The following is a 26420-nucleotide window of genomic DNA, read 5'->3' as shown; positions in this document are numbered from 1 at the left end:
GCAAGATCATTTACAAAAAAGATGTTCTGGTATGTAGCCATGCAGATGATTCGAGGTAGATTGGTACCATTATTATACAATGGAATATGGAGTACGCACAGAATTAAAAATTACACTAAATAAATCAACAGCAGCTTCCCTCTGCTGTAATTTAGAGATTTGTAACGTAACAATGAACTGAAGGCACAGTTAGGATGAACCCGCCAAACTTGAGGCCGATAGCTTCGTTAGCACACCAGTGAAGTTTCAAAAGCCTGTGAAATGCTGAGCAGGTGGAATACAAGTGTGACTTAATTAAGAAACGTTTGCACACGTGTTCTTTGAGGTATGTCTTTACGTTGCCTCAGTGATTACCGTCTTTCCATCATCGCCACCTGTCTGCTGGATCTCGTTACGCTGACATATAAAGAAGCATTGTCACACGTGCGACACTCGATCCCTCTCAAACTCTCCTCCTGCCTCAAAGAACACGAGGTGTCTGTGTCGAGATCTCGTTATGGGAGTTATGATCTATTCATAACAGCCTGCCCTTCAATGTGCTTCTCAGGTAGATATTCTGCTGGCGGTGACAGATAAGTGGGTGGCTGCCTTTGAGCAGAAGTAAGCACATATCAAGCCTCGAGTCAGAGAGATACTCGAGTGTAACCACACAAACCAAAGTGTATCAAGTTAGATATAAGGGTGCTTCTTAGAAAAGAGGGAAGGTTGTAATGGGTTAGTCTTAATGTAATGCTCTTAGATAGATGTTATGTTTCTTTTAACAGTATGTCAAGTGTAGGTCCTATACTTCAACTAATTATTATAAAAATAATCATCATTCGTTTAAGGTAAATAATACTTATGATGTCCATATTACACCGTGGTCTAATGATTCTGCTCATTCTGTAATGAGGAAGATGTTGACACGATTGTACAATGAATTGGTGTGATGAGTATTGTGAGAGCTTTTAATACCCATGACGTTCTCTAAGGCGTTGTTGATGGAAACCTGTTTAAACAGCAGCTAATTATGGGATCGATGTTGGGAGACGGTGTTGTGGCTGCCCAGTCCAGACAGTCAATTCTCAGTCGTAATTTGCTGGTAAGAAACATCCACGAGGTCGCCTCGAGCAGGACTCCTCATCCCTGTTTCTAGTCGGCAGGAGAGGAGCAGCTCCGGGATCTGTCGACTGTAAAGAGGGCGAGAGACTGACAAACAGGCAATTACTGCTCCAGTGAAAGACTGGGGTGAGTTTGATGAAATGGAGAATGCTCATTGTACTGAGAAGGAAGTGGATTGTGTAAACATTTGTTTAGAAACATTACAACTTCACATTTATAAGTAATGTAGTAGCAGGGTCCAGCGCATCCCTATAAGGAGATCCAGAACACGGGGAGAGACGTGCCGGACAAATGAAGACGAGCAACGACAATAACGGCAGATTTCCACTTTTTGCTAAAGGTGGATATTTTCTAATTCGTTGGCTTTTATATAATCTAATGCAGGCTCTGAGAGTAATAAGCAATTACCGTGTGTTTATCCCCACAACTCAGAGAGAACTAATCTGCACTCAACAGCCAGGGCCAAAAATAATGAAATTAATTATGAGCATTAAGGCGATGCAACTGCCAGAGAAAGGTAGAAATGTAATTATCCACATTGAGACAGAAACCCTTCGCTCTCCGTCTCATTGTGCCGTCTAACTATTATCCTTCCTTTCTTTCTGGCTCCTTAGTTCTTTGTTGATAAGCAACATCACACACTGTTGCACAAAATAACACTCTGGCAATATAGTTTTGACCTGGTTTTAGAAAAGTAAGATTATAAAACTAAGTACTTGTTGGTAATGGGATTATAATGTTACACTGCCCCACGAGGATCCATCATCAGGTGCAGAGTGAAGCCACTGACTTTATAGTCCTCTGCTCATCAAGAATCCGTGAAGTGGGTTTAGAACGATACGAGTTTGCTGTAGTAAATTCTCAAATCAAAGCAGGCCTGACTTCCCTGCTATTGAACAAACGCAAGGACTGAAAGAGACGGCACCCACCTGCCACTCAAAGCAGCCACGCCCCTAACCATGCATAACTTTACGCCTTAATGTAATTCAAACTGGTGTGTTGTATAACACAGTTGTCACGAATAGGGAAATCAGCTGTAGAGACCAGAACCATTTCTGTATCAGGCTGTAAACATGTGTGGTTAGCTTCCTTCAGCAGCTAGTCGCTAGCGTTGTCTGTCCTTCGGTGCCCGGCAGGTATTGTAACGTGGGTTTATCTAAGTCGTTGTTCAAACATGAACTGCAGCCGTATGAAAGCAGTGATGGTGATCATCCTCACAGGTTCTTTAGCTGCGAGCAATCCCTTGTCATTATGTCGTCGCAACAGATATAACATATTAGATTGATTGCATTATTGATTAGTTGATCTTTAAAACGAGATACTGCAGCACAGAATCTAATCGTTAGTAGAGTCATAAAAGAAAAGTCCTTTTCTAAAAGTCACTTTTTTATCCTGTAGCTTTTTGTCTTATTAACCAGAAGTTGTTGTTTTTCTCCACAACATGTCTCGTCGCTGTGGTCAGGTTAACACCGGAGAGGACAAACTGTCTCCTGTTGCCCACCAGTCCCCGGAGCGTTGGGGCTTGGTTGTCAGGGAGACAGGATGTGGCAGCCTTGTATTACAGCGGGAAGCAATTGTGCTGAAACATGACTCTGCCTTCAATGGCTATTGTTCTCATTCCTCACACCTTGCTCTAGTGGGAGAGAAGCGCCTCGGGGAAGTGGATTCTACTTTCACCTGTGCACCAGTTCTCAGGGATATAACTACTGCCTGGATGGCCTGAAATGAACATCCTCTCTCCCACTCATATTCACTCGTACACCTCACCTGCACACAAAATAGGTGCACACGCTCACAAATCACCCGCTTCTCTGATCTCTCCACATCTACCTTCGGGCAGTTGTGATCTTCACAGACAACACATTTTTCCGGCGCATATTTCACAGCAGCCCGACCAGAAATCTGATACGAACTCATTTGCAGAGGCAACAACCCTCCTCCTCCCTCTGAGCCTGCTTCTCAATCTCACCCTGTCTTTTTCAAAGAGATGTGGAGCGTGGTGCGGTGGACTAATCACGGCATACTTGACCCAGTCGGACAAAGTCTGGTCTGGTTTGGGGTGTTAATGCTCTCTCAGACAGCATGAGGGCATAAAGCAGCGCTAATGGCCGTCTCTCACTGGTTTACTTTGCAATCGCGCTCAACAGACATATAAACACTCACTCACTCGACACCCGCCAACCATTTTCCAAGTCTTACAGTGATTGACTGGAGGTCGAAGTGTAAAGAGGGTTCGACATGCAATGTATGAATAAAGATCTGCGTGCACAGATAACTGTGTGTGTGTGTGTGTGTGTGTGTTTTAATGGAAAAAACTATTGTAAGCCTTGTGTAACTGCAAAAAATCAGATGCAAGCGTGTTATTGAGCAGTGGATAAATAAGGAGAAAGAGCAGGCTTCTTTGAAAGACACTGAGTACAGTTTTCCATTAACTTGCTTGTGTGAATGCATCCACACAAAAGGAAAAGCTCACTGCTGTGTTTCCTTTTGCGTTTCTCTCAGAGGACAGGGTGAAGGCAGGAGAGAGAGAGAGAGAGAGAGAGAGAGTGAAAGTGAGTAGGTGATTGAATTAATTATGTTTTATCACCTTTTAGCTGATTGAAGTCTACCTTACTCCCTTCAGACAGCTTGTGTTTGTGTCTTCGCCGGCGCCAAATGGATCGGGCCTGTCACCCGATGCAGGCGCTGCCATCTCTGTTGTCAGAGACTTGGACTTTCAGATCTGATCGCTCAGGCTGTGTTGTCAGTTGGTGTCTCTGCTGCTTTTGTGGTTTTTGTTTTTTTGTCTTCCGTTCTTTGTTTCTTTCTCATTAATTCATCTCCATCAAAAAATGAGTCACGGTCCCTGCAGTTCATTACACACACAATGATATGCGGGAAGGATTTCAGAGTTTTTTAAAGCCCTGTATGTTGTTTACAGAATCAGGTGTCTCTCATATACCCAAAGAACTATTCGACTTTTGACTTGTGCTGAAACTAACGATTATGTGTCTTATTGATTCATCTTTTTTTTTTGTAATCGTTAAAAAAAAGCCCAAAGTGCCAAACTCACAATTCTATATTAATCCATAACCCAAATATCTTCATTTTAAAATAACACAACTGAGAAAAGCTTCAAATCATGAGAATTGAGAAGCAAGAACATGTACATGTTTTTTCATTTTTGAATTGATAAATGTAAAACGATTAAAATACGTCGCTAGATAAATAAATATAGTGAAGTAGTTGAGCAATGAAGTTCATTCTTGACCGTTGAATTGGCAGATTTCAGCATTTACCAAATGTCAAACTACATACCAGTTATGTTCACAACTTCAAAGTGAGTCGTGACACCAGCTGAGGCATAAACAAATATGTAAAATGCTAATAAAAATAAATAATATTAAGATTATTACAAACTTTAAAATGTTTTGCATTGAGCATAACTCTTCTATTACCCTCCTTCAGTGCATTGTACGATATTCATCTACATGACGAACATCCATCAACCTCCCACTGCATGTGTTCTCAGCGGTACTGTGATAAACACATGTCGACACTTCTGCGAGTCAATACGATCGATCAGCTGATGGATCACGCCTGGGGATGAATTACACTCCGCTCACAATAGCCGACAATTAGCTAAACGGGCAGAGGATTGATCTGAGAACTGCTAACCCGAGAGACGGGGAGGAGGAAAACCTGTGAATGTACAGATTGGAAGACAGAGAAGAAGAAAAGTTGTAAGAAAACAGAGTTTCATAGATGTTTTGGGTGCAGTGGAGGGCGATGGGGAAGCAGGAAGACACCCTCGTAGTTTACAGATGACACATCCCAGATCCCAAACAACCACATTCTTCAGTTGCTCTGCTTGTTAAGCTTTGACATACAGGACTGTCTCAGAAAATTAGAATATTGTGATAAAGTTCTTTATTTTCTGTAATGCAATTTAAAAAAACCAAAAATGTCATACATTCTGGATTCATTACAAATCAACTGAAATATTGCAAGCCTTTTATTATTTTAATATTGCTGATTATGGCATACAGCTTAAGAAAACTCAAATATCCTATCTCTAAATATTAGAATATCATGAAAAAGTATACTAGTAGGGTGTTCAACGAATCACTTGAATCATCTAATTAACTCGAAACACCTGCAAGGGTTTCCTGAGCCTTGAAAAACACTCAGCTTGGTTCAGTAAACTAAATCACAAGTATGGGGAAGACTGCTGATCTGACTGCTGTCCAGAGGACCATCATTGACACCCTCCATCAGGAGGGTAAGACACAAAAAGAAATGTCTCAAAGAGCAAGCTGTTCACAGAGTGCAGTTTCAAAGCACATCCACAAAAAGTCTGTTGGAAGGGAGAAATGTGGCAGGAAACGCTGCACAACCAAGAGAGATGACCGCAGCCTTAACAGCATTGTGAAGAAGAGTCGCTTCCAGAATTTGGGGGAGCTTCAAAGACAGTGGACTGAAGCTGGAGTCCAGGTATCAAAAGCCACTGTTCACAGACGTGTCCGGGAAATGGGCTACAATAGCCGTATTCCCATGGTCAAGCCACTTCTGAACTCAAGACAACGGAAGAAGCGTCTGACTTGGGCTATGGAAAAGAAGCACTGGACAGTTGCAGAGTGGTCCAAAGTCCTCTTTTCAGACGAAAGCAAGTTTTGTATTTCATTTGGAAGTCAAGGCGCCAGAGTCTGGAGAAAGGCTGGAGAGGAGCAAAATCCAAGTTGCTTGAAATCCAGTGTGAAGTTCCCACAGTCAGCGATGGTTTGCGGAGCCATGTCAGCTGCTGGTGTTGGTCCACTGTGTTTCATCAAGCCCAGAGTAAATGCAGCTGTGTACCAAGAGATTTTAGAGCACTACATGCTTCCGTCTGCTGAAAAGCTCTATGGAGATGAGGAATTCATTTTCCAGCATGATCTGGCACCTGCCCACAGTGCCAAAACCACCAGTAACTGGTGTACTGACCATGGCATTACTGTCCTCGATTGGCCTGCCAATTCCCCTGACCTGAACCCCATAGAGAATATGTGGGGTATTGTGAAGAAGAAGCTGAAAGACACCAGACCCAACAATGCTAATGAGCTAAAGGCCGCTATTGAAGCATCCTGGGCATCCATAACACCTCAGCAATGCCACAGGCTGATTGCCTCCATGCCACGCCGCATTGATGCAGTAATCCGTGCAAAAGGATTCCCAACCAAGTACTGAGTGCATTAATGGACATTTTCAAATGTTTGATTTTGTTTTGCTGTTATAAATCTTTTTTTTTACTTGGTCTGAGGAACTATTCTAATTTTTTGAGATAGGATTTTTGAGTTTTCTTAAGCTGTAAGCCATAATCAGCAATATTAAAATAATAAAAGGCTTGCAATATTTCAGTTGATTTGTAATGAATCCAGAATGCATGACATTTTTGTTTTTTTAATTGCATTACAGAAAATAAAGAACTTTATCACAATATTCTAATTTTCTGAGACAGTCCTGTATAGGTTCCTGGAAGATATTGCTTACAAGAAGCTGCTGGGACCTGGTGTCTGCATGCTGCATAATTCAAACTGAGGATATTTCTCCTTTTGCATACTGCTCAGTATTTGCCTGTTGCATGTGGCGCACTGCCCTTAAGCAAATAACAGCTTTTCAGTAATTACCTGCAGTATGTGCATAGCTTTGTCCCGACACCAAACTACATACTACGTACTACGTACACTCAGTGTGCAGACTACATCCAATACATATGTTTTGTGTGATGTTGATGGGTGCTTAACATGTATGTATGCATATTTTTGACTTTGTCGCCTCCTTATTCAGACAGGAATGCAATTAAAAGACTGTGGTCATGGAAACGCTCCGATTAGAGGATTAGTATGCAGCACAAACTGTACACTATTAGTATGTAGCGTGGAATTAGGACACACCTCATGACTTTTAAAGCTCCTGACAACTTTTTGTTTGTGGTTCTCTATAACATTTATTATTCGTGACTAATTAAGCAACACTTAATAAGCAAAAGTTCTTTCACATTTTTCTTTTTAGAGCTAACCAGTGAGAGAAGCGCAGACACAAATCTCTCCATCGCTTACGGAAAGAAGCCGACTGAGATAATATATTTGATGGGCCTGTACCACGGTGCTAATGTTGGTATTCCTCCTGTTTGTACTTGTTACAGTTCGAACTGCTGTGTAAAAGTCATCCTCCCCCTGAGGATGTTCTTCACTCAGATTATTTGGTGCTGCCCACCTAGCCGTGTTTGCGTGGCACTCATAATCACAGTAAAGAGAACCCTCCTGGGTATTATTATGACAATGACATTTGCCAATAGAAGGGCAGGCAATCACAATAGATGTTTCCATTGCAGTAAAAATGATTTATAGCAGCTCTCATGGAAATGATGATCCAGGGAGGGCATGTTAGCGAAGGAGGATAATGGTACCCCCGTGCACAGCTCCGATCCATCCAGCATGGAGTGTGGAGCACAGCCTTGACTGGCTCACAAACCCTGTTCCCCCCCCGGATGACTGAGCCTCATGGCCTTCACAAAGTCTATTTCTCCCTCAGATAAACGCTGCTATAAATAAAAGAGTACAAAGCCAATCACCTCACTGTTTAAAGAGACGTGCCACCTTCCCACACACAGGATCGTTTGTTTGATCTAATCTCACTAGTTTGGTCTGGGGCCGTTGGTCTGCTGTTGGGCTGGCCTGCCTGACTGATTGTTGGAGCCTGCTGCTGCTGTGTTTGTTAGGAGACAGAGCCCAGGCTGTGGGTGGTATTTGCCATTGGAGGATTTTCAGTGCTGTAGACCAGATGGCCGTCAACCTCGTGTTGATCTTGGAGCAGGATCTTGCCAAGACCGCTTCCCCCCACAGCGGAATAAGAAGAATCGAGATGTTAAACATGCGCCCTTTCCCGAGCTCCTGGCTTCACTATACCACAGAGGGATTATGTTTGTATCTGGCCAGGCAGCAGGAGCTGGTATAGGCTGTAATAGAGCCCAGAGGGAAGGAGGACTGGCACAGTGATCGGATTCAACTAAATGACACAAGGGTGCCATCTACTTTCTTCTCAATATTTCTACTGCCTTCTAGTTCATGACTAGTTCACTCAAATTTGAACTTTATTTTGTATTACAACAAAAGTTTCCTACCATGCAACCTGCTTCCATCATCTGCCGTGTGTCTTAATGTCAAGCAGCTCACTCTGTCAAACCATAAGATTGATATCACAACAAAGAAATGTACAAATATTTTCTGGACTCAAATGCTCTACATTTTAGGAGATATGCTTATTAATATTTTCTTGCTGGATGAGCTAGATGAGAGGATCGATACCCCTGTCATATCTGTCCGTTAGTATCAGTTAGAAACCGCTTGTTTCCCAGCTCGTTTTTACACTTTTATGTAAAAACGAGATATGCCGTGTTAAACTGAGCTTTAGAGGAGCTGGCTTTGTTCAAGGGGATAAAACGTTGGTTCCCCCTATTTCCTATGTTCCCGTCTTTATGCTAAGATTTGCGATCTTCTCATTAGACTCTCGGCATGAAAGGAAATTAAGCAAATTAGTTTAATGTTGAACTATGTTGAACTCTTCCTTTTATACATCAGAAGAGAAGAGACTACTGGTAAAGAAAGACATCTGGTCCAAATAAACAACATAATCTTAGAAGGTCAGAAAGGCGTACTATCTTATCTCTAAAACGTCTGGCAAAATTATCTTTAAATTCCACACAAGCTCCAGCCTCTACGGGGCTTTACTAACCTCCCTGAGGCTCTGCCGTGGCAAACTGACAGCACGTGCAAAGCTTCACCAGTGCTGCCAATTATTATCAATGGAAAGTAGCTAAATACTGCTCGAAAGGTCACTAGATTACTCATGTCACATGCTTGTTTGCATATCCGTGACGCCATAATATAACTATACATACAAGATTTTAAATACATTCTAGTTCTAGGTGGAACTGATTATGAATAGTGAGGATCTAGAGACCATCAATTAAACAATTGAGAACTAAAACAAATCAACTCATGTGAATTAAAAACAATATATTTGATGGGAAAGTCACTAAATTGGTAACACTGATCTTGACGTATTGTTGGATTGGGGTCAGCCCTATGGTCCCTCATTCCCATGTTCCCTCAGCAAATTAAGACTGTTGACTACACATCTACTTTGCTAGGTTCATGGTTTGGGTTAAAAATAGATCCGTTCTGGCAGAAGAAAAAGGCTAACTTCTCTCACATGTGGTGGAGGTAATGATCTGAGGGAACATAGGACTGAGGGAACATAGGACTGAGGGAACATAGGGCTGAGGGAACATAGGGCTGAGGGAACATAGGGCTGAGGGAACATAGGACTGAGGGAACATAGGACTGAGGGAACATAGGTCTGAGGGAACATTTGATTAAGGGAACATAGAGCTGCTGAGGGAACATAGGACTGAGGGAACATAGGACTGAGGGAACATAGGACTGAGGGAACATAGGACTGAGGGAACATAGGTACTGAGGGAACATAGGGTTGAGGGAACATAGGGCTGAAGGGAACATTAGGGTTAAGGGAACATAGAGCTGTAGAAACATAGGCTCAGGAACAACAATTGAAAGTAATTGAGTCCAAGTTAATAATAGACGGCTACACACGGCTCCCTTTTGGCCATCAGATGTACTGATGTAAAAATGTTGGATTTGATAATTGATATGATCATAGACATTTTTACCTGACTTCATTCATTAGAGGAGGAGGAATAAATAAGAGGAATACTGCCGCCTTGCTGCTGTACTCCTAATGTTAGAAGAAGTACTTTTACTTTTGCAATGGCAATTCAACATCCGTAACATATCTCTGCATCAACAAAAACTTCTTCCGAGAAGCATCTTCACATGATGTGAGAAACTGTATGACCCAATCGTGGTAGCTCAGCTCACTGGCTGCACTCTCAGCAACCTCCTGCCAACATCCATTAAGTGAAAACTTTGGCTCTTTGGAAACTTTCTAAAAAGAATGTATTTCTGCCCCCATGAGCAAGGCTGTCTCTAAAAAAGGTGTTAAACTAACTATCTGTAACTAAACACCTGGGGAGGGGGAATGGAAAGGAAGCACTGTAACACTACAGCTGTAGTGTCGTCTGCCTCTTCAGATCCTCCACTGCTGCCCAACCATGATTACATCTTCACTACTATTTTAGTCCTCTGTCCACCTGTCTGCCACTCAGCCATGTAATAACTGCATTGAAAAGAACAGACACCATCTCCCATCCAGAAACTTAGATCGGTGTTTCACTGAGCTTCCTGAATTAGACACGAGTATGTTGCTTTGCTCCCCGGTTGCAATCCTTCAGCATGACCCCAGAGCCTATCGTCCATCCTGCACCAAGTAGCCCTCATTACGTGTAATTCCACATGCCATATGCTCCCGGCGACAGGGCCCATATGCAGCTGTGGCTCTAGGATGCACTCTAATGTTGACCTGCACCTCTTCATAGCAGGCATGTTGTGCCCCTATGATACTGCATCTAATCTATCTGGTAATTTGAGGCTGCAGAGGAGCTGAATCTTCCATCTCCTGCCTTCTGTCATGTCTCATGTGAGAGAATATTGGGTCGCAATCCCTTCTCAGCACGTCTGAAATGGAGTAAGGCTGAAGGGATGGCAAATGGATAAAAGAAAGCTCAGGACCAGAATGGCGTGTTAAATTCTCTGATCCTCATCTGTGGGGTGTTTTACGAGCAGACGTGACTCATCTCTAATATAGGTTGGACATCGATTGATGATGCTTATTGTATCATTAGTGAAAAAGTACTAAAGATATATAAAAATAGAAGGAAGAAAATAAGATGGAAAAACATATATAATTATTATTATAAAATAAATGAATAAGGAACATATAAAATACCTTTAAACATTTTTTTATATTGAAATTTGTAATCAATTATATTGATTCATATACTGTATTTTGAAAATGAAAAAAAAATGCAAATATATGAAAAATAAAAAACGTATAAATAAAATAAAATGTGAAATATTATAAAACAAATAATTATATATATATTTATATTAAATTGATTTGACTAAAATAAAGAAATAAAACTATAAAATAAAACTAATATAAAACTGGAAAAGAAACCATACACAAAATAAATGAGTACAAATAAAATGAATTAATAATCAAATAAAGATTTACCAAAATTGAAAATTTAAATAAAGCTCTCTGTACTCACCCCCCCATATCCCTACCTGCTCCCATCAGACATGTGCGTGCACGCACACAAAGCACAATGTTTCTGAGTCTTGTTTTTCTTGTTGTTGTGCTCCGTAGAGGAAAGAGATGAAGAGGAGGCAGAGCAGATGTCAGGATTGATAGCGGGCTTATCTAAAGATCATTGATTTTCACACTTTCTTACTGGGGCCAGCACAGGTTGGTTTCCTCCTCCAATGCCGAAGCATTTTCCAGAGTAGCCAGGAAGCTTGTCAGAGTGGATTATACTGATAAGAAGACACAACAAATCTGTCCACCCACACCTTTCCTGCTCCCTTCAACACATTTTTAAAAGAGAAGGGTTCTTTTCACTTTGAAGCAGGACTCATCAGTGTGCAAGAAGTGGACATGGTGCAGAGGAAAGAAATAATTGCCGTCCAGTTCTAAACCCTGCGTCGACTACACTCCTGCGTCTGTTAGTGTTTGACCTATCTCCCCATTTAGGAAGCTCTATCTAGGTACATGTACACCTACTGAAGCATGAAGTCTGAGGCAGTGTGTTAGACAGACGAAATGGAGAGGGCCGCAGACGGGGCACACAAATAGGATAACAGGGGGGAGACGAACAGAAGGAGACCTGGAAGAAACAAAATCCATCTCAACAAACGCTTCAATCTAGCAGAGTTCCAACTTTTCTCAAAACAAGAAATATCCATTCATGCGGATGCGATAAGATCAGTGAATGAAATGATGCAATCTTGATGCCACAGCGAGATGATATCACCTGTTTAAAGAGAACAACTGTAGCTGCATTTTGAAATCCACTTACTCATTTCAAAATGATAGTCGTTGCTGTCTGATTTCACAAAGTGATCCTCAAATAAAGCAACAGGTAGCCTACTTTGCTAGGTGCTGAGATTTATGGCTCCCCACCAGCACACTTATTTTCTCAAGTGTTCAACATTGGAGGCAGGTGCAATGTGCTGCAACAGTAATTACAAATGTCCTCACATATGATTTCAGTCGCTGATGACTGATGGATGTGGAGTGTTCCCGAATGTAATTCATTGTTTTCAAAGCTGCTAGTGCTAAACCCGAAGAACAAACACAATTGCAGTCAAACGGGAAGGTAAAAAATGGGCGGGGGGGGGGGAGCATGAGTTGAGTGTTGCAGCTACGTTTTCACACATTTTTAAACACTAATACATTTTCAGATCTGTTCTACATAAATAAAACTCAAACATAATGACCTCTTAGGTCATTTAATGACCTTTGCAGACAATTCAGTTGTCGTTTCTTACGGAGTGAGGAGAGTAGTGGAGCATTGCGCACCAGAACAAAGCCATCTTCTAAATTTGGCTCTGTTTGGACAAAAGTCAAATGGACTCCCAATGTATCTCTGGCTCCTCACCTCAAACCCAATAACTCTCCCCTCTGGAGGTCTGGCTAAAGCTCTCCCTCCTCACTCGTCAGTATGTTCATCGTTGCTCTGCTCAGATGATGTATTCAGCAGCAGCTAAGACGAGTGCTCGTAGCCAAATGCCAAGGATTGTCTCTGCCGCCTGTTGTGTTTACTTCCTCGTCCCATACCCCCTGTGACACGTCCCATCTTGAAAGTGCAGCTTTGATGGCACATTTGTTCAACATGACAATGAGGGTTCTCCGCCCTGAGGCAAGCTAAAAGAAGCCTGTATGCAGATCACGTTGTGCAGGCGCACCAGTGTTTGTACACATCTGTTTGTGTTTGCGACTGCGTATATGAATGTATTACATAGCTTTAGGTATCCCGTGGCTGAGCTGTTGTTTATCCTGCTTATTCAAGTCATTTGTACAGGAACATGTGAAGGAGGAGAGTGCTTCTTTATTTGACTTTATCCAAGGTCATGATATCTACTCTTAACGTATTACAGATAAAATGCTCACCCGCCAACATGAGTGCCTTGGACCTAGAGATGCCTTCCTGAAGCAGCGTAACATGTCTTCCAACATTCCCTGCTTATTATGGGGTTAAAGCGAGATTCACCAACATTTCTCCTCCTAAATGCACCCGGGGCTCCAAATCCATTAGTGGTTATCACCTCAATCACTTCAGGAAAAGGGAGGCAATCTTCTGAGCAGCAAGGAGGGTATGGGGGGGGGGTGCTAGGGGTACGCTGCGTGTGGAGGAGGGGGGTTGGTCGAGGGGTCGAGTTCCCCCTTTGCAGGGTTAAGAGAGGCAAGACATGCTTCACAGAGAAAATCACTCAGCCTTATTGTGCGGACTAAATCAAACTGTTGCCGTCCCATCCATCTCTCTCAGCTGGCACTATAGGTAGAGGTACTTCAGAGTGTGATTGTGCACAGGCGTGCGTGCCTTCGTGTGTTTTTCTGTTGTTTTGTGGAAGTGGGAAGAGAGAGCGGGGGGGTGATGAAGAGTCTTAAAAGCCTTAAGCTTTACTTCCTGTCTCCTGAAATCCACAGCTCCCATGAATCACCATCGCTGCTGTTTTTAGCCCGATTACTTTTCTTTCACTGCTCCACAATTTATTTAATTTCCACACAAGCCTTAGGTTGGCACGAGCGAGCTTCATTTTATGCTGGTGGTCAGAGAAAAAACAACAAATAACTAGAAAATCTGACAACTGCATCTTGTTGTTCCAGTTTGACAGCATTTGCTGGAGGATAAAAACCTAATATTAACTTCAGAGTCACGCACACTGGGATTGCTCTTCATTCCTACCAATTACGTCTTTCTCAATAATTCTGTTTGTGTTGGAATCACAAGACTCTGCCACTGTTCAGGCAGATCAAGGGATGTTTAAAATACTAGTGCCCGTTGAAAACTTGCCTGTTCGGAAACAAGCCGTTTGCTTGGCCTTCGGCATCGCTGTATGCAGCTATCTGGAGAAACGTTCATCAGAAACAACTTGACACTTGACACTGCACTCCCTTGGGTGCTCAGCATGACACTGCTAAATGTGAAGTTGATGGTTGAAAGTCCTGTTAGGTGGACCCGCCCATCCACCCGGACCTTGTCCCTACGCTGACTATTTGTGATATGTCAAAAACGTTATCTGGGAGTAAATTCGATTCCCTCAAAGTGTAATCGACGATGCAGTTTTGTTGTATTGGAACCTCTTATTTTTAGAAAACCGGGCTGAACTTGAAGTACCTCATGTGGATACGGCTCTGCACTGAAACCTCTTAGCATTGTCTTTCTCTCAGTTGATAACAAACCTTCTCACACTCCTGTGCTACTTAATATTTGTGGATCCGAGTTCCCATCAGGATAAAAACAACAAGGTGAGCCTTCTATGAAATCACACTGCATGCACTGTTTACAATGACGCTTGAATACGTCAATGACGTTCTGTATTAGAACCTTTTAGCTGTACTGACATTATAAGTAAGTTGACATTCACACTGTATTTTGATCATCAACACTTTCACAGGCTGTAGATGGACATACTGGCTGTTGCATGCATCAAACCTGCTGCCTTTTGAGTTTTCTGCAACCTTTTAGCCACCTTGCCTCCGGCAGTTAATTCCCCTTAATCTGCAGGCAGGTCAGGACGGAGCAGGGCAGCGGAGTTACTGGATAAAGATATGGCTGATTGCTCACTGGACCCTAATTTCTTTTTAGTGGTGTTGGGGAGGCGTCAATTATAAACTTAAATAGCCTAACTTTAAAAAGTTACCACCACTTACGGTGATTGCATGAGCTTTCCATTGTTTTCAGAGGAGTTTCCTGGGGTATTATAATTGCCTCTGTAATATACAGAGCATTTTATCCTGCTCATAAAAGCCAGCCGCATTAATCAAGTTGTATTGGTGTTGGTGAGCTTATACGAGATGATTGGGACAATAAGTGGTGCGTGTCTTTGAGAGATGCGAGACTCGAAACGTGTCTGCCAAACCAAGTTCCCAACCATTAAATGTTATGACACTGTACCTCCATTAAAAATCTGGATATTACTCACATCAGAGCCTTGGAGGAGGAAAAAGAGACAAGTGCCAAACTACACTGTGAAGTTCATTCCTCTGTGTCAATCTCCCATCTCCGGTAATTGTCGAGCAGGTCATATATGGAAGAAGAAGGCAGGAAAAAATAGCTTTCTCGAAAACATGGCAGGTTTAATTTGTTAGCTTGGATGAAAATTGGCTGGTGAAGAAAACAAACGACGGTTACAGCGGCTGATGGTACCAATTCATCAGGGGAAGATTGAGGAGCTAGTCCGGAGATAGCTCACGTCTCCATAAATCATGTTGACAATTGACTTGAACTGCAAGAGGAGGAGGTCTCCCATAAAGCAAGTCTGAGCAGGCACTGATATAGGACGTCTCTCTCTCCCATTCCAGAAATATAATGACAGCTTGATGCATTGAGGATGGCCTGTGATGGCTAACACACTATCTCCACACTCTTTTAAAGTGCTAATGTGAATTGTTTTAACGTTAGCGCCATCCTTGGTGGTATGTTGCCATCACTGTTGTGTTTCTGTGTTCTTTCCAACAATCGCTGATCAAACCATGTTGGGGGCACTGTGGCGTCCATTCTCTGCGTATGCGTGTGTAACGATCTTTTCTTCACCTTGTTGTGCTAACTGTGCTAACTATGCACTTCTATCTACTGTTGCTGCTGCAAAAAGTACATAAAGACAATATACTTTTGCCATAGGCTGCTGTTTGATGGTGATGCAGCAATGTAAGCAAGAAAAAGCAACAAGCAATGCTTTCTGATGGTTTCTCTCTCAAACTGTAAGGACATTTGAGAGTTGTGTTTTTTTATGGGTCAAAATTCACTCTGAGAGGCTCGATCGAGATGGAATAACACATCTTCACTGGCAGTTTAATCCTGATGTGGGACCTTTTTCGCCTAAAATCGTATTTTGAAAATACAATTGCTAGTTGCTCTCTAACATGCTTTTACTTGCTCTGCTTCCAGTTTATTGCTTTTGAGTTTGAATGCACATAATGGAAGTGGCAAGTTTACCAGATCATGATGAACCTGATCAGATTCATCCCACCACTGGAAAGAAATCCATGTAAACATGTCCTGTATAACCCAACATTGTTTCCTGTTATAGTGTTGGCACTTTGATTGGGAAAGCATTACATGCAAACACTAAATGTAGCAGTGGGGTTACAGACATGGAGGGCCGTGGGTGCTTGTTAAACCTGGCTGCAATGCAAACAATGTAATCTTACCTTTTATGGTATTAGAAACCGTTTTAGTATTTAATAAACCTTCAAAGTCGTGGATGTATTACTCAAACTGGCCTTTCATTTTTTAACCAGCACCTATAGAACCAGCGTTTTGGTTTGATCACAATTGAATTAGTTGCTTGCAAAGTAACTTTGGTCCACTCACCGCACCTCTAACTTCTGGAAACGTCTATAAAGCTTTGCCGGATGACTATAAGCAAAAGCGTAATCTGTTCTTCTGGCTCTTCTTCTATCAGGTCTGATCTCGCTCTCTCATCTCACTGCCTCTCATCTTTCTCACATGCATCCTCTACCTCTGTGCTCTCTTTGTTGTAATGCAGAAGCAGCAGTAAGATATATCAGATTTATTTATAATACTGTACATGTAATACGAGTCATGACCTGTTGATGAGATCAGTAAACGTGATGTGATGACTAAAAGTAGAACTTTGACTATTACAGGAAGCTGTAATGTGATTACTGTGCTTTCTAATGCATTACTTTGAACAGAGTCGACTACACACTGGAAATGCTGTATCACTTCTCATGCTGCTCACTCTGTTTCCTCTATATGTGACACCCAGTCGAGTGTGTAAGCTTCTCCCTCTCCCTCGCTGCCTCCTCGTCGGTGGCTCAGAGAGCTTGTGTTTATGTGGGTTTCACCAGATGTTGATTCAACCACTGAACAGATGACAGACTTAGCCAGCAGCTGAGGAGACAAATCCAGAGTCCAACACTCAGCAGGCTTCCACTTCGCTTTTTCTCTGCCGGCTTTGTTTACTTACGTCTGTCTCTGTCTCGTTCTTACTCGCACCAAATCAATGTTTTGACATTTTTTCCCGGCCTAGCACATTCGCATGAATTGCCAACAAAACAGAACCACACACTCGCTCTCTTCCTCTTTGCGTTTGCATAATCATTCTCCATAACTGTCTTTCTCACGAGATAAAGTACAACAGTTGAAAGTTGCAAATGATCATTTCAAAACGGCAGTAAACAAAAAAGTGTCGTACGAGTTATTAAGTCGTGCTATATGGAGCGGTGTAATTGCAGGAGCAGGGAATAAACTGCGCCGTAGCGTTTTCCTCAAGAGAAGTAATTTACTTCAGTTGCTCTAATAAACAGTCAGCCATAAAAACAAATTCATCCAGCAACGCCAAATGTGTAAAGCTGTCGCTGTTGAAATGAAATATTAAAAGTGTCCACTAAGCAAATAAAACGAGGTGTGAACAAATGGGGGTTCTTTTATAATTATGGGTGTCCAATTCCCATTACAGAACAAACAAAGAGGAACATTATGTTTGATTTTATTTTATCTTTGAAGGCCTTTGGTTTGCTCGCCTACCAGAGAGTGAATATCAAGGGATTCAGTATTTTGTTGAAGTGTAGTTCAGAATCTTAAACCATAAACCCACCCAGCCTCTGCAGCCAGTTCCCAGATTATATCTAATCTTTGAAATAATATGTTGTTATCCACAGAAAGTCCATCCCAAAACACTTAAACCTCTCTGCTGAACATCTATCTCTTGTTGTTTGGTGTTATATGTTTTCCATCTATGATGATCCATAAAATACCCTAACCACATGTCTGATAGCAACATTTTCAGCCATCAGAAGCATCAAACAGAGAGAAATCCATTGTAAGACAGACCAATTTCTCAAACAGTGGGTTCAGTGGAGCGAGATAACATACAGCTACAGGACATGGGCGCGCTACACGACTCCCGACTGTAGCTCACATGTAACCCACAGCTGCTGTCTGCCACCTTTCAAAAACATTTTCTGTGAAATGTCAGAAATGACAAACTGAAGCTGACGTACACGAGCCAGGAAGGGATGAAGTGAATTTACCTTAGGAAAAGAAACAACCAAAAGTCCCACCTGGAATGTTTTGACAAAGAAAATGGGTCATTTTCTTTGATATAATGAATAAGTCCCAAAAAAATGAATTGCCATTCACACCACATGGTAATTGTGTAAAACAAGATAATTCGGCTCTCACTCGCTATGCTCATTCTTCCTGAAATAAATCAAGAGAGGGAACTGAGGGGCATTCATTATGAATGTATTCCTATTCTTGTATGTGCGCGGTGCAGCCTCCCCTCTCCCTGTTCTTAATTTGTGTCTGGCTTTTTAAATATTTAAAAGTAGGATTTAAGAATTGAAGTGACTGCAAACATGGATCCCATGGCCCACTTGACAAGGCGAGGTAGGTTGTTGTACAAGACAAGCACTTACTCAAACATATGGCCACGAGAGCACGGCTGAAGCATTGTTTCCCCTGCAGACGCTGCTCCAGAACATAGCTATGGGTATATTCATTTTATTTTAGGCTCTTTGATATGAAACGTAAAGCAGTTGGCACTTATTTGGTCATCTGCAGGTCAAACACCCCAGTTCAATAAGGTAAAGAAGTTAACTAAGAAATATCAAACCAGAGCAAAACATGTATTAATATTGTACTTTGTGTCGGGTAGACAGAAACCCCATGTGTAAACAGGCAACTGTCACAGTATCAACTTTATGCAGATTTAACTTTGGTATCCTTGATGTCCAGAAACCTTTAACCGAAGCATGTAGACACATCTATTGATCTGCAAATGATCCAAACCATACTTTCTGGGAAAGGGCAGCGGGTTCTGCTTCACGTTTGAGTTTTATGGCCATAACATGAGACACTTAAATCTCCTCGAGAGACCTGGAGACACGAGAGACCCTCGATAAAGTCTGAAGAAGAATTGATCCTCCCACCTGACTGGAAATTCCTGTAGACAGCCGATAGTGAACTCTTGCTGTGGTTATTTCCTCACTTCACTTCTCTACATCTTCCATTCTGTCTCATCTACTGCTGTACGCTCCTCAGTTGGAAAAGAGGATATAGGTAATGATATTTCAAAGAGAGGGAGGACAAGGGTTGAAGTGTGGCTTTTCAGAGGAGTTATGATTGCGGATGAGGGGGAGATCACTTCTGTGTGTGTGTGTGTGTGTGTGTATGGTAGATGCCCCGCCCCACCCATCACTGCAACAGGGGACATTTTGGCTCATTGTGAGCAAACACAGTTCTGACTGGAGCTCTTTCCCCGAAGCTCAGCAACATGTTTCATTTAAGTGCAAGAAAATATAATGTCCTCCAGTAATTTATCATAAAGCTTCTTTTTCTTTTTTGTTTCTTATCCGCAGCTAAATTAAATAAGTTTAATCAAATCCAAATACTGTAAATTAGACTATTTTAGGTTGTGATGGGATTCTTCTCATAAGTTGAGCTCATGTGTTTTTTATTTAATTTATACCGTCGTATTTTGGCACTAAAGAGAAAACAACAACGCTATGAGAGAGGTGTGTTCAATGAAGCTTTAAAGCTCCTGCATAGTCTGTGGGTTCATCCCTCCACGCGACACCTTTTACATATTGCGAATACAGAATATTGATTATAGCTGCTTTACCAGCACATAAGCCATTGTTTTAGCAGATGAATTCAGCAGTTTTACAGAATGTATGTGTGAATGAGGTTGTAAATCATTGTGATTGGGGTGCAGCAGAGTTCTGCAGGAGGGGATGAGTCCAACAATATTTAATTTCCAGTACTGTTAGGCATGAAGTGTAGTGTAAAGATTTATTCTTTCACTTCAAACAAGAAGCAATGCTTGAGTAGCAAGCAGCAGGAAAGAGACAGATGTGAGACTTCTCTTTTCTGACTTTGTCTACACAACTCTCACTCTATTGATCGGATGCTTCGGGTTATGGAAGAAAAATGATGCTTGAGGATGAAGTTCAGATAAAAGCTTTCCAGCCAATCAGAGAGAGAACTGTATGAGTCGCATGTCTTCCAAGACAGCAACAAATAAACCTCATTACACATCACTCAGACGACTGTCATGGCGTGACGCTCTCACGTCCCTCACAGCTGCAGAAGATGTGGCCGATAGCTGCAGCACGGGGCCCCTGTGAGATGTGTAAGGTATGCAGGTATAGGTGTCTTTGAGTGTATAAGCAGAGCCGGCACTCGGCACCTGATCTCGTGCTTCTCTTTCATCCCAGCGTCTGTGGCAGGCTGCCACGGTCCCGTATCATTTAACACACTACACCTGTTGGGATGAATGTGATACCTGAAGATAATGGATTGGAGTTCAAGGGAGGAGAATGCGTACAGGAAACTTTTCCAGAGGTCAGATTTCACGAGCAATCTGCGCTGATGCAAACTCCCTCACCCTCCCCCTCCTCCCTCCCCCTCCTCCCTCCCCCTGTATTCAGAGGTTACGGACAAAGAAATGTACCCACACGCAAACACATGCTCAAGTACAGCACTGTAGGAGCAGGTTACACATCAAGCCTGGACATGAAAATGAGAAGATGATGTCAGAAAATACACATTTCATCCTTTTTGATATTTGAATATGTCTGAGCCGTGTTGGAACTGACTCATCCTGATACAAGAGAATAAAAAGGCTTTGTATTTTCATTTTCTGCCGTTTCTTGCTCCGCGGTTGTAGAAAGAATCCATCTATCGCTTTAGTCGTTGGTTCCCTTTCACATCGCTGACTGTCTGACTGTCCAGAGCACTTTGCTGTTTTACCTTCTGCACGTTCAGATTGGGTTCCAGATCAGGTCAAACATTGTGGACCCAAGTTATTCACACGGCATACTAAAGCCACATATACTGTATAGTCTTTAAAATGCATAAATACACGTACACAATCCTGAATTACATTAGTCAACCTTACAGGTTATGTTACAGTCAGGGCTGGTCCAAAGAGCAGTGGACACAAAGCGAGAGCTGCCTTTTTTACCGTGTGCTGCCGAGTACAGAAACCTAATGGATGTCTGGGTCAGATTTATAGCGGCTCATCCCCTTCACTGCTATAGGAGAGAAAAAGTTGACTGGAGCTCACTGACTACAGGGACTATAACTCATTCCCACCGCGCTCCATTTTATTCCAGCAGAGTACATTGGTGAGTACTGGACTCCTTCTTTTGCGGCAATAAAATGAAATCACTGTCTGCCAGAACCAAGGTCACACTGTATTCCTTATGCAAAGTGCTGATTATTTTGGCCTTCGCCGAAGGTCGATTTCGCTGTTTATTTTCCTGCTATGCCTGAGAGATGGATTGTTAAAAATTAAATAGAGGATGTTTGATTTTGATGTAATTACGGACCATAGTTTACACTTATGTTTGAGGTGTTTTTCCCGATAACGGAGTCGGTGCGATGTTTGAACAGGTTGACAGTGAGCACATTTGCTGTTGCGTGAATTAAACTGGTGACATTTCAATGTGGGGACAGCTTCCTCAACTGCTCTGTCTCCTCTATTGACGGTAGTGAGACAGTTTGACATCATCCTGTTTACTTTCTGTCTTCCAATGCTATCCCAGAATGCACTGCACATGGACAGCCCTTCACCCGAGCTGTGAGGTCCAGCACTGGGCTGTGTGGAGATGTTGCAGTGCTGGCCACAGTCAGAGCTGCAGCTCATGTGACTCAGTGAGCCATTAGGTCCAATATAGATGAGTAGAGAAGTCGGCCATCTCAACCAAAGCAAGTGCATGCTCTTTGACCCCAAATATGCAAAAGCCTGCATTTTATTTTTTGAGCATGCACTCTGTAAGCAATTTATTTTTTGGGGGGAAAGATTATGACGCTGACACGGTATCCAGTTTCCTGACTGTTTCCATGACGTCTGCCCCCCTGCAGCTTCTGGACCTGTTTCACAGCAAACCTTTCGACTTGTCAGAGTAAGAAAATCAAAGAGGTGGAACTAATGAAACGAACGATGGCTCAGTTTCATCAAGTGTCCCACTGAGCAAGGACCGCCCCCGTGTGCCAATCATTAATGATCGGCTAGTAAGTGCACCTGCGCTCTTATTGTGAAAATGTGTGCTGTGAAAAAGAAATGAGAGCAGAAGTCGTTGACTCTTCATCTTGCCCATATTTGATGGCATTAATGTTCACCCGTATGCAAACAAGGTAGTCTCCTAATGATTAGCATCACATGCTAACCAGTATGGTTTAACACGCATGCTATCCGCCTCGATCGAGCTAAATGCTCGTAGACTAGAACAGACTTCTGAGTTCTGTTTAGTTTCAACAAGATAAAAGATTTCTTCTACCGAGACCACATACCTGCTCGGGTGAGCTGGGAGCGTCTTTTCTTTAATAGGAAATCTTCATTGTTCAGTGAGAACTAATGAGGTCTACAGTGTGTTACCATGCAACAGTTAAAGCAAGTTTGGAATGAGCTCTCCTGTCCGCCGTGAGACTACAGAGAGACACCGCTGATCTCTCGGATCGGCTTCATTTGGAAATTGATTTTGACACGTGGCCTTAAACGTTTAAAACTTCCTTCTCAAAAACCTTGTCGGAGCACGAGGGGGAAAAGGACCAGGGAGAATCGATTCAAATTAATTTCAGAGATGATGTGTTCCTGTCTATTACTTTAAGCAACTCTCCATTTGAATGCATCTCTTGCCTGAGGGTCTGTACGTCCTGGTGAAAGAAGACCGAAGTGAGAGCATGATTGTTTTCTTCTATTCAACAGGGTATGGAATATTTCACTGGAGCAGCTTCATGAGATGAAAACATCTTCTGGGCCCTGAATGATTTGTTCTGACTAACACACAAACAATGGCGCATGCATGCAACACTCACATTATTGTACTGGATATACACTGAGGGAAAAGGGGAGGTGTTGCTTGTGTTTAAAAACCACAGGAAGGAAGTTATTACTTGCTGTAGGTGTTCTTTAAGTCGGAGGAGTCGTAGTAGCTGTGTTTGTGCCGACAGTTTAAATTACAGTTGTATTTTTAGCTGCCTCAGTTCATGTGCCCACCATGTTGCCTCTTCTTTAGCTTGTAGTGCTATTATTGGTTTGGATTGGTAGTTTTGTAAATGTATGAAAGGAGATCTTAACCACTTTCAGAGAATCCCAAGAGCATGACATGTTCTAATGTGCTATCCATTACTGCGAGAAACAGGATTTTATTTGCATAACAAACCTTTAGTTTTTCAAGACTTCCATTCATTTCAGTTTAAAATAATATTAATGTCCATTATAAATGATATCTACACCCTTTCCATTGTGGACAAACTGGTTAACAAAGTGATGGGTGGGATTCTGCAGCGTGACACGAGCATGACACTGAGCAAATTGACCAAAAGTATGCATTGTAGTCTTTTGCTGGTGTTGAAGTGGCTACAAGAGGCCCAAGGTCAGTCAATCCATCAACAGCTCAGACGGATGAGTTACAGCTCCCACAAAAGGATTCGCTCTGCTACAAAATACTATGAGGCTTGTTCGTGTAGAGAAAGCATACGTCTCCTTTTGACAACCAGAGTCCATTTCAACTACGTTTCCCCGAGGGTGCTTTACCGCCTTCCATCACCGTGAAGACATCTACGATACTTCTCCCCCGGTGTCGCATATCACTGGCAAAATGTGCTGCATAATGATCAAATGAGCCAAAAGTATTTCTTTTTTTACAGGAACAAAAGCTAGTTGGAGGTAATATGACACTAAAATGTAACATGGCAGTTGGATAAACACTAACACACTCCCTCTGACGCCTGCCAGGCCTGGCTGATTGACGTGACGTTGTTTCCCAGACCACAACAATGCCGGCAGGGTCCTTGTTATTCTGCTCTCAAAGGCGCCTTCTGGTAGCCCATAAAGCACCATCAGGCACCAGGCCCCAAAGCCATTCAATTAAGAATTGACTGGGCTATTGATTTTACCGCAAGCAAAGTGTCTCACATCCTAGTAACGAGAATGAGCCAGCCTTTAACCTGAAGGGACGATGACTTGGAAAGGCATGAAAAGACTGATTTAGTGTAGTTTTCTCCTTCTTCAGCCCCCCCCCCCCCCCCCCCCTCTCTAAACGGTAGCTTGTGTATTTACTATGACCTCCTAAACTGTGAGGCAACACACACACCTCTATGGGTAATGTAGTTTTGAATAAGAAAAGCAAGAACATACTGAATAAACCACTGTTTTCTTTCTTTATTTCCAAAAAGTCGAGCAGATTTGACACCTTTTACCGCCACAAAACTCCTTAAATTGTCATGTCGCAGAGCTTCCATCTATTAAATATCAGCCTGTCGCACCAAAGCTGATGAACTTCAGGTTTGGGGACATTCTTGTAGAATCCTACGTCAACACATATGTGTTTAGTATTCACTGCAGAGCTTTACAGAACATAGTATGTTGATACAACATGAGTCGAGCTGATTATAGAGCCAATTGACACTATAATGAAAGCGAGAGGGGAGGAGCACACGGGGGGGAGAGGGAGTTTGTGGAGGAACGGGGGAGACAGAGAGTAAGAGTGGCCAGGAGAGAGTACATGTAGATGCTTAATGAATTCAGTCACAGCTCCGCACAATGAAATCTTTATCCGTGGGGGATGAGGCAGGGGACTTGGCAGAGCCCCGGCGTATCTCGGCAAGGGTGAAAAATAGAAATCCCACTGTCCCCTGTTGGCTCTCCCTCATGTCAGCTGCCGTGGTTACCGAGTTGGCTGCCAGCGAGCCCCCGACACTCCAGTCCTCCATCCCTCCTCCTCCACTTATTCCTCTTTTACTCTCGATCTGTCTTTCTAAGTCCAACTCTCCTTCACACTCGTATTCCTCTCTCGACCTCCCCCCCCTGCTCATTTGAACCCCCTGTTTCTCCCGCAGATCTCTTTGGTACGTCTCCCTCTCTCCTCATTTCTCTCTTCATTCTCATCTTTTTGTGTTTTTCTCCTTTCACAAGTGAAAATTGCTCCCCAAAGTCGATAAATGGTTGCAAGACACACGCAGATAGAAGACACTCTGCAGCACTACAGCGCACTGGAAGACTTACCTTGTAACAGGTTGTTCTGATCAATGCTTGCAACAAATTAATATATGATGAGCATTTTACAAGTAAGTAGTCACGCTCACCAGTTGAGGTGATGCAGTTTTATCATATGTATATTAGTACAGAAATATTAAAGAAATAAATCCTACCTTTTTAAAGCTCTGTCGAAACTTCTCCCTTCAGCCAGGGGCGGGGGGGATTCTGCCGTTTTCTCACTTTTGTAGTCTTCTCTCCTTGACGAGTCGATTTCTATTTCTCAGTCTTTCCAGTGGAGGTTGATAACTAGGGTTTAGAAGAGAAGTCCAGCTGACCCCCCCATGCAAAAGAGAGTTGGGGTGAGACCAGACAGCAAGAGCTGGCACCTCCTGATCAACTCTGCTCCCTCCTCGTTGCTCCTTCCAGCGCTCGGGGTGAGAGAAGTGTGAGACAAAGTAATCTTCAGGTGAAATTACTAGACTTCTTCCCTCCCTCCGTCCTTTCCCTCCTGCTCTCTCTCTCTCTCTCTCTCTCTCTCTCTCTCTCTCTCTCTCTCTCTCTCTCTCTCTCTCCTCTCTCTCCCTCCCTCCCTCTGATGCCTGTGCTCGCTCTACCTGCTCAAAGCGTTGTGGACGAGCTCACTCAGCAGCTGCCTCTCCAGCTCTCCCTCCTGTGTCTGAGCGCTGTGCTGTTGCTCCATCCATTCCCCTCGTTTCTCTGCCTCCCCTACTCTGCCTCTCCCTTCCTCCCACCATCCCTCTACGGCTCATGAATGTTTAGACACGGCAATTGTAGCTGAAAGGCACCAAATTAACCCACAGAACTGAAAATACACTCTTTCGCTTCACTCACTTTCCCCCAGTTTTTCTTTTGTCCGACCCCTCTCACTGTGTATGCGACCCTCCTGAATGGTACAATCAGTTCTTTTTAGGGGGAGTGATAGTCTATTAACTTTGTGGTCCCTGCTCTCCACTGTATTTTATCAATGGAAGTTTGAAGCAGGGATTAAAGATTATGGTCTAACATCCATGATGAATGTGCGATCAGGGACGCCAGCCCATTAGATTGGAATGCCGCACACATGAACACACATTAAAAGAAAATTGGCTCATAAAATAATCATGAGCAAAACAAGAAATGCGT

The 26420-nt window shown here is 42.7% G+C and overlaps 1 protein-coding gene across 1 annotated transcript in view; it reads right to left on the bottom strand.

Annotated features, from left to right (window-relative positions):
• LOC115025422 (cadherin-20-like) overlaps nt 1–25803 on the bottom strand; it is a 59142-nt gene extending 33339 nt beyond the window's left edge. Inside the window, exon 1 of the mRNA XM_029457651.1 lies at nt 25451–25803. The gene's annotated coding sequence lies outside the window, so the exon portion shown is untranslated. The remainder of the gene's footprint in view (nt 1–25450) is intronic.
• Nucleotides 25804–26420: the final 617 nt, after the last annotated feature.

The sequence above is a fragment of the Cottoperca gobio genome, chromosome 20 (assembly GCF_900634415.1).
Source record: "Cottoperca gobio chromosome 20, fCotGob3.1, whole genome shotgun sequence".
NCBI lineage: Eukaryota > Metazoa > Chordata > Actinopteri > Perciformes > Bovichtidae > Cottoperca > Cottoperca gobio.
This window is presented reverse-complemented; position numbering and strand designations above follow the sequence as displayed.